The following is a 9,007-nucleotide window of genomic DNA, read 5'->3' as shown; positions in this document are numbered from 1 at the left end:
TCCATCTTTCCTCTCTCAAATTTCACATTCCTAGTCAGAGGTATGTATTATCTTTATTTTGGCAAACTTCTTTTATATACATCTATTTGTATACAAATACCCTCATATACACACAATATACACACATATATGTATATAAATATATATACACACAAATTTGCTGCATAGTTTTTTATCACCAATATGATCATGTTCTATGGTTCTGCAATGTGCTTTTACTTAATAACACACTTTAAAAACCTCCCTATCAGTACATTGAGCTTTAACAGACTCCTTTAAGAGGATACACACTGTTGTATAATGTGGAAGGACCCTCTTTGATGTAAAAATGTCCTTATAAATGGACACCTAGGTTTTTAGAATTTTCCCACTATTACAAAAGTGCTGGAAAATATACAAAAGATAGGTTACTGAAATGCTGGTATTTTAACAAATTGATCTCCAAAAGAACCAATTTATGCTAATAGCTTATGAGTACTCATTCCTTACATACTCATTAGCACTCTAATTAATCTTTCAAATTCTGCCTGCCCTATGACTAAAACAGTTATTTCATTGTTATTTAAATTTTGCATTGCACTGATTTCTAGGAAATCTGAGAATAATGTTTTCATATGTTTACTGGCCATTTGTGCTTTTGCATGTTCATTTCCTTTGTATATTGTTTGCCTGATTCTTTACTCTTTTCCTTTTATTTTTCTTATTTGCATCAGAAGAGGTTAAAATATAGTTCACACATTATCTAATGCACTTTATAACAACCTATATTATATCCCTTATTTCACTGAATTTAAGCAATTATAGATTTCATTTCTTTCCTTCTAGACTTGTAAAAATAAATAGCAGAATAGAAACTTTAAATCTATAAACAACAATAAAAATGTCACATACAAGTGCAAAAGATCAGTTTTCAAGTTAGGGCAGCTGGGGTAAATACATGGCGGGGGTGTGAAATAATAAGTATGCATTCATAATTTGGGGGCACATTCAAATATTTTCTTGTAAATGTTTTACTTTATTTATGCTATCAATGCTGTTTCTAGCCACAAAAATAATATGTGCTTAAATAACTAGGAATCTGAGCATCTGATGTAGAAATGAGTATAGTACCTGGATAATAACTTAACTTTAGAAATTTCAGATATATTTATAAAATTTGAATTAATCTCTATAATAATCTCAGTAATAACTAGATAACTAACACCTTACAATTTGATAGGTATGATATTTCTATTTGTCATAAGAACTTCTCAATTTACAATTCATTTACATCTCCATTCAAGAAATTATACAAATGACTAAGAGAGATGGAATAATTTGTCACAGGTTCTGTATCTGGCAAATGACAGCTCTGAGTTCTAAACCTGCTTAAATGACACCAAAGCCTAATTATATTCTTCCACATACCCCTGTTTCTCTGGAATCCAAATGTATCTTCTTCAAATATCTAGACATACAACTTCGTGGTATTGAATTTTGGTAGGCAACTGCGATGGACAGAGTAAAGATATCCATGTCCTAATCACTCTATTCTGTATATATGGAAATCTACATGGTAGAGGGGACGTTACCTCTGTGATTTAGTTAAAAATCTTATAATGGAGTCATTATCCTAGATTATCCAGTGGGACCAATGTAATCACGAGGGTTTTTATAACAGGGAGCCAATAGAATCAGAGAGAATTTGAATGTACTACTCTGTGGGATGGAGGAAAGCAAGTGGCCTCCAGGTGCTGGAAAAGACAAAAGAACCAATTCTATCTTTAAGAATGCTCTTGGTAGAGTTCGGGAATTGAACAATGAGAACTCATGGACACAGGAAGGGGAACATCACACTCCGGGGACTGTTGTGGGGTGGGGGGAGGGGGGAGGGACAGCAATAGGAGATATACCTAATGCTAAATGACGAGTTAATGGGTGCAGCACACCAACATGGCACATGGATACATATGTAACGAACCTGCACATTGTGCACATGTACCCTAAAACTTAAAGTACAATAATAAAAAAAAAAAAAAAAAAATGGTCTTGGGAGAATTGGTTATTTTATCTTTTCCTTCACCATGTTGGCCAGGATGGTTTCAATCTCTTGACCTTGTGATCCACTCGCCTCGGCCTCCCAAAGTGCTAGGATTACAAGCATGAGCTACTGCGCCAGGCCATATTTCAACTTAATTTGATGCTATTTGAATTAAATAACAGTAAATTGAAAGTCAGATACTTGCTTTCATTTCCTACACTTTACTATATTTTCATTATTATATTTTTTGAAAAAAACAACCAAGCTTAAGAATAGAATTAAGCATAAGGGGTTTTACTTTTAACTTGACATTTATGAGAATGTCATTAAATGGTAAATTTAAATAAAATTTAAGCCTAACAACGTTGTCATCATAGATTTTATAAGGGAGTCAGTAATTTATTGGGTGTGTTTCTCTGCTTTTAACATTTTTGATATCTATAATTATTTTGATTGATACTTTGTGTAATTTTGATAGAAATAGAAATTGTGATGGCAGCAGGACAATAGAGCATTTATTTCTTTTTTCTTTCCAGCTTTTTAAACTCACTAATTATAAAATTGTATTCTGTGACTATAAAAATGGGCTACTGAGATTTAAAAATTTATACTATATTAAGGTTAGCAGAGTCCTTAGATATTTATCCAACCCCCAACATTTACATTGCAGAAAATTCAGTATTGCTAAGTAATTTATGTAAATCAAATAGTTAATCAAAGAACTAGGTATAGACCCAGAATCCGTAATTCCTTAATATGTGTGTGCATGTAAATGTGTGTACATATACATGACACATATGTATAAATACATGTTAATGTATATATGTATATACATGTATTCATATATATATAAAGTGTACATTTTATATTATGGGGCTTCATGAGACTGGGGAAAAAGTACAACTAGGTAGGCATGCAGTCTCAAAACCATCAGTTTTGATTTCAAATTACTGACTAGTAAGACCATATATATTTACTTATAAAAAAGGAAAACAGGCAAAAATCACTTCATTTGTTTTGAGCTATTTATGGCAAGTGGACTATAAATTTGAATTGTTTAAAAAACATAGTCATAGAGTCAAACAAATTAGCAACATGGCAATGCTTAATAAGGGTAAATCAAGGTGAGGTTTTTTGGATGAACAAAAATACTTAGCAGTGAGAATAAGCTTAAGATGAAGCTCAAAGCACCCACGTAAACATTTAAGCATTATTATTATATTACATATTGTTGTAGAGCTTTCCTGTGAAATGCTTATCTTCGCCTCCTATTTGTGCTTTCTCAAATTGTATCTGGTTTTACAGCACTTTTTAATTGTTTTGTTTGTATTGATTAAACATTATTTTGACATAGGATTAGAATAAATGTAGCAATTTTTATATTTAATATTTTTAAAGAGAAAAATTTATTTGACTAAAATCTTACTTCTGTCTTAAATAATTAGTCATGTGTACCCACATGAGTCAATTTATTTTAACTAGTAATTTTTGAGTACCTTCTATGTAACTGATACTGTGCTTGATATTAGGGAAGCAAAGATAGAGTCCATGATTCTGAAAAGTTCATAATTGGCCTCACTGAGACTAAAAAAACAAACAACATAATCAAATTATAATACCATATGCATTCATTGACTACATATAATTGTTGAGCATGGTTCCAGGAACCAACAGTGGTTCCCACCCACCCAAAACCATTTTGCAGCTGATGGAGGAGAAAGATATTACCCAAATGATACCATAGAGAAACGTTAAAATGCAAATGTTAAAACTGTGGTCAAGGAGAGATAAATAGTACTATGATATCTTGTAATGCGGGATGAGTTGAGATAGAGTTCTAGATGACGAAAGTTTTCAGCAGAGATATGAAGAACAAAGGCATTAACTAGGCAAATAATTTGAAAAGAAAAACTCTCCAGCCAGAAAAAAACTACATATAAAAGTACAAGAGGTTTGAGAAGTACGAGGAACTATGTGAAAACATGAGAGACAGAGAGAGGATTGAAGGATTGATCAGTCTGGCAGAAATCAGAAGATTGCTGAGGAAATAAGGCCAAGATAAGCAAATGGCTTACTGGGTTAAATACTGTTAAAGAGTAGAGAACGGTAAGAATCATAGAGGTCATAAATAACTTAGCAGAAGTAGTTTCAGCAACTGCTGAATCAGAGAACAGAACCATACTGAAAAGTCATGGGGAAATAAAGACATCAAACTAAAAAAATCTTGAATAATTTTGCTGTGAAGAAACAGAGATTTGTTAGCTGAAGAGCGATAGGAGTTTGAGTCAGACTATTTTTCTTTTGTATTTTATGGAAGAGCCTTAAGAAAATTTAAGAATTCTAGGAAAATGTTTAGTATTTAGGAAAGAGGATATTTATAGTTAAAAGTCCTTTAAGATGGCAGGGGACAATAAAAATCAATCTCAGATGAGAGAATGAACAGAGACTCTATTTTTACAGTAAGGCTATAGGATAGATAAATATGTATTTGGTTTTATGTTTGTTAACAGGAAAGTAATAGAATTGCAATATGTGTCTTCTCTGTTCTCTTTCAAGTAGGTGGTTAATTCAGGTGATAAATGTTAGGGTTATGGAAAGTTGAATGGTTAAGGAAAGTGCAAATTTAGAGATGCAAACAGTATATATGCAAGTATAAAAGCACAGTTGACCAGTAGTCATAGAAGATTACTAAGGACTGTGTGGACCTATTTAAAGATGGTGTTCATGAATTAATTGTACATCCAATCTGATCTTTCTCTGTGGCTTTCTGTAACACTGATTCACATTGTTTGGCTTGACTTTAGACAGTTAGAAAGCAGAGTTTTAATTAAAAGACAATGAGCCACCTACAATAAATCTGGAGAGAAGAAAGAAAGGAGAAATGTTGAGAAGTCAGAATACACAGGAATTGATCACTGCATAGATATTATCTGCAAAGCAGAAAAATAGTCCAGGGTGATTCCTGGATATTATTCGTTATGATAAAGAATAAGAGTAAAAATGGAAAAAGCAATGCATTAGAGGAAAGAAAATGAGCTTTTCTTTCAAGTTGCTGATTTTAATGTTTTCATGGACATCGGTATGGCAAGGAATAGATCCAACATTCAGGTGAATGTTGGATAAAATTAACCTCAACAATATTCTAATGTAGCAACAATTATTTGCCAAGCATTAACTTAGAGTTAAGTCTAATTAAATTCTGAGAATAGATAAGATTTCTCAGGAAGGCCACCACAGATAAATTTGACTTACATATGCTCTTCCCAATAAGTTGAAATAAAAGATTCCAGTGTTTTAGGATATCAAATAAATTTGTCCTACAATAGCATTTAGTTGTTGGAAAAGAGCCCAATATATAGGCCTGTATCCCTCTAGCCTAAGAAAATATTGATGAAAAATATTTAAACATGACTAAAGTTTAAACATGACTAAAGTTTTGTCATGTTTAAATATGACTAAAATAAAATCACCAGAGTATGATAATTTATATATATACATATATATGGACTATATATTTCATAAATGTGCAAGACTGAAAACACGTGTACACATTTGAAGCAAAATGTGTATTAGATGGGTACTCTCGTTAATACTCAAAGCTCCCTTTTAAAGCTACCTTTAAATTAGTAGCTCTAGTTCAAAATCAAATTTTGATCTAGGTTCTATTTTTTCTCATGAATCAAGTACTTTGTTTTCTCTCACTTGAATAATGAATCATCCATATTAAATTCATTCATTTCATCACTCACAATAAAAATCTCTAACAAATTCATTGGTTTGCTGATAGTATCAATTGCTAATGCATTATCTAATATATATATTTAATAAGTTATGGTTTCACAAATAAATCACTATATAGTGCTATATGTGCATTTAGTCTGTCACATTTAAAAGTTTTTATTTTTATGAATTAGGACTTAAGTGATTTACATTTAATTTGCAGAAGACAGATCTAACTATGAAAAGATAGTAATGATAGTAGTTCTACAGACAAGCCAAAATTTTTCTGCACTTTGTCTAATTGTGATATTTAATATTTAGTCATAACAGTATTAATCAGATTTTGCCAAATTTTACTTACATTCCTAATAATTTGGGGAAAAATGAAACTTGATTTTCCACTTAATATTATGTTAAAGTTAACACTTATGCATTAAAGAACCAAACCAGTTAAAATGGTGAATTCTGTAGTAAACTGAATGCATTGCAGTGCTCTTGCTAAATGTTCTTCTTACATGTTTTAATTTGAGGTCTAGATGCATACTTGGTGAAAATGTGGATATGATTTTCAGGGAAGACCATTCTTTCATTAAAAGAGAACATCCTCACCCCACACACACATACATATGGAAATCCTAGATACTTTATTGTATATTTGATTATATAAAGATTATCAATAAGTTCTTCTGCAACTGGAAATCTCAAGATAGTAATTATGTGCTATCTTTACACTTATCTACTTTATAATAATGTCAAACTAGTATTCGCTGTTTGCCATGTTGAAGTACAAAAAGCAAATATTCAACTTAATGTTCCAATGTTTATAATTCAGAAACCCTATTGCCTTTCTCCAGGAAGCCATTTTATATAACATATTACAACTTTCAGTAGTCAAAGAATAAAAGTCTCTAGTTTGTTTATACAGTACAAAAGATTTAGTTCATATCATTATCGTGTCACATAAGTATCTGAAAGTTTTGGTCATTCTGCCAAATAACACTTAAAGAGAAAAACTTCATACCCTAAAGCATCCGTTTAGAAACTGAGGGAGTGCTTAGAGTGAGCAAGGAGGACAGAAAGCACTGTTTTCACCCTCTCCAAGGGGTAAGTCCTGGTTCTTCTCAACACTTGCTACTGCAGCTGAAATTTAGATGTACCCTGAGGAAGATGGAAGTATATAGGATAGATAAATATGTAGTTGGTTTTACGTTTGTTAACCACAAATCTGCTTTCATTACTGGAAGAGTATTTTTATTCCTGGTTTTCCTTTAGGTTCAGCTTATCCTCTCACCTATGAGCGCTTTGACATGCGAATCCTAGGGGAATAGATGGAGGGGTGAAATCAGCCTCCCATAACCAGTTTTAAGACTGACCTTAATGCCTGTCCGAAAAATAATGTCTCATAACATGAGAGAACAGCAAAGTTCTCTTACAATAAGGCCCTGCAACAAACAGCTTGACATTAGCACAAGTCTTGGTTATTTTTCCATATATTTAAATATTTTATACAAATATAAAAGTCGTTTTTGAATCTTTCTTCTCTGACCAACTTTTCATCTTTGAAAGTTATCAGAATATTTGTTGAAAGATGAACCTTGAAGTAGAGGTTAATTAAACACTGTAATTTTCATGGAGATTCAAGTTTAGGAATCATGTTCAAAAGTATTATTATGGTTACATTCTGAACCTTGTTACGAGGGTATAGGCTTCAGAAAAACTTATCAGGGTAAGACTGCATATAAGATATCTTGCTACTGATTATATAAATAAAATTCTGTTCAAAGATTTGCTTTTATGCATTATAGTTTGCTATTCCCTGTATTTCAATAATGTGTTGTGAAATAATAGTCTTGTCTTATTAACCACATTCTGAATTAAGAAGGAACATGTACCCAGGCTTAAACCAAAACAGCCTGGGCAAACAGTAACGGCCTGGGAAAGTTACTTTATTTTATTTATTTATTTATTTATTTATTTATTTATTTATTTTTGAGATGGAGTCTTGCTCTGTTGCCCAGGCTGGAGTGCAATGGTGTGATCTTGGCTCAAAGCAACCTTCTCTTCCTGGGTTCAAGTGATTCTCCTGCCTCAGCCTCCTGAGTAGTTGCGATTACAGGTGCCCACCACCATGCCTGGCTAATTTTTGTATTTTTAGTAGAGATGAGGGTTCACCATGTTGGCCAGGCTGGTCTCGAACTTCTGACCTCAGGTAATGCACCCACCTCGGCCTCCCAAAGTGCTGGCATTGCAGTCAGAAAGTTATTTTTGAAAGACAAAGAAGTAAGAAGTAAGCCATAAAAAAGAAGAAAAGTGGTTCGTGAGAGTGGGAAGGATAGTGGATAGAAAAATTAACTATCAGTGACCAGAAGAGATTTATGAAATATGCTATCTTTCTTCAGGGATTCCCAGAAATACCAGTAATACACTGAACTACCAGTAATAGACTGGGCTTTCAGCATTTAAACAGAATGTGACTGTTGCTACTGAGGCTTCAAGGAAAGTGCAGCCCCGTGTGTAGAAGATCCTCTGATGATTCATGTTGCATGTTTTAATCTCTTGCATCTGATTATTTATCCTAGGAAAATATTGCAGTGTGGTTGGGGTATATGGCACATATAAAAGGTAAATAATTTTCAATGAGACAAAGAGATTTATAGAAGCTACTGCATAAGCAACTTTTTCTGCAAATCAGTGTGGAAATATCACAACAGAAAGGAATAACAGAGTTTTCTAGAAAGTGTTTTCCTTCAAAAGACACACAGTTTTCAGATTTGTGCTGAATCAGCATGGCTAAGCTTTGGAAAAACTCACATATGTATCATGGGAGAAAGATGGAACTGGCTTTAGAATCACAGTGATTGACTTAATTGGAACTGTGGTTCTAAGACTTCCTTTATTTTGAGTATGTGCAAATGTGAGAGGATGGTCCAGCATACTGTTAAATTTTCTATATTTGGTAACAGCACCAAAAGAATGTACCTGCTTTTCTAGGACAGGCTCCATACCTTGCAGAGCAATTCCAACACCAAGGCTGATCATCTGTCCGGAGATGGTCATAAAGCTCACAGACCTCATCTGTGAAACATTTGTAAGTATTTAGCTACTCCTGAGTAGCTTTCACAGCTAGCTAAATCATTTTCTCCAAGTGGTAATTGTTTTGATGACATTAAAAGCTATTAGAGTCTAATGACCCAAGTCTTCTTTTTCCTGTCAAGGTGGAAACTTTTTCTGATGCTCTAGCTTTTTTTTTTTTATTAGTGTTTAACT

Source organism: Symphalangus syndactylus, chromosome 11 (assembly GCF_028878055.3).
Source record: "Symphalangus syndactylus isolate Jambi chromosome 11, NHGRI_mSymSyn1-v2.1_pri, whole genome shotgun sequence".
Taxonomy (NCBI): Eukaryota; Metazoa; Chordata; class Mammalia; order Primates; family Hylobatidae; genus Symphalangus; species Symphalangus syndactylus.
The sequence above is the reverse complement of the archived record's forward strand: the minus strand, read 5'-3'. Positions refer to the sequence as shown.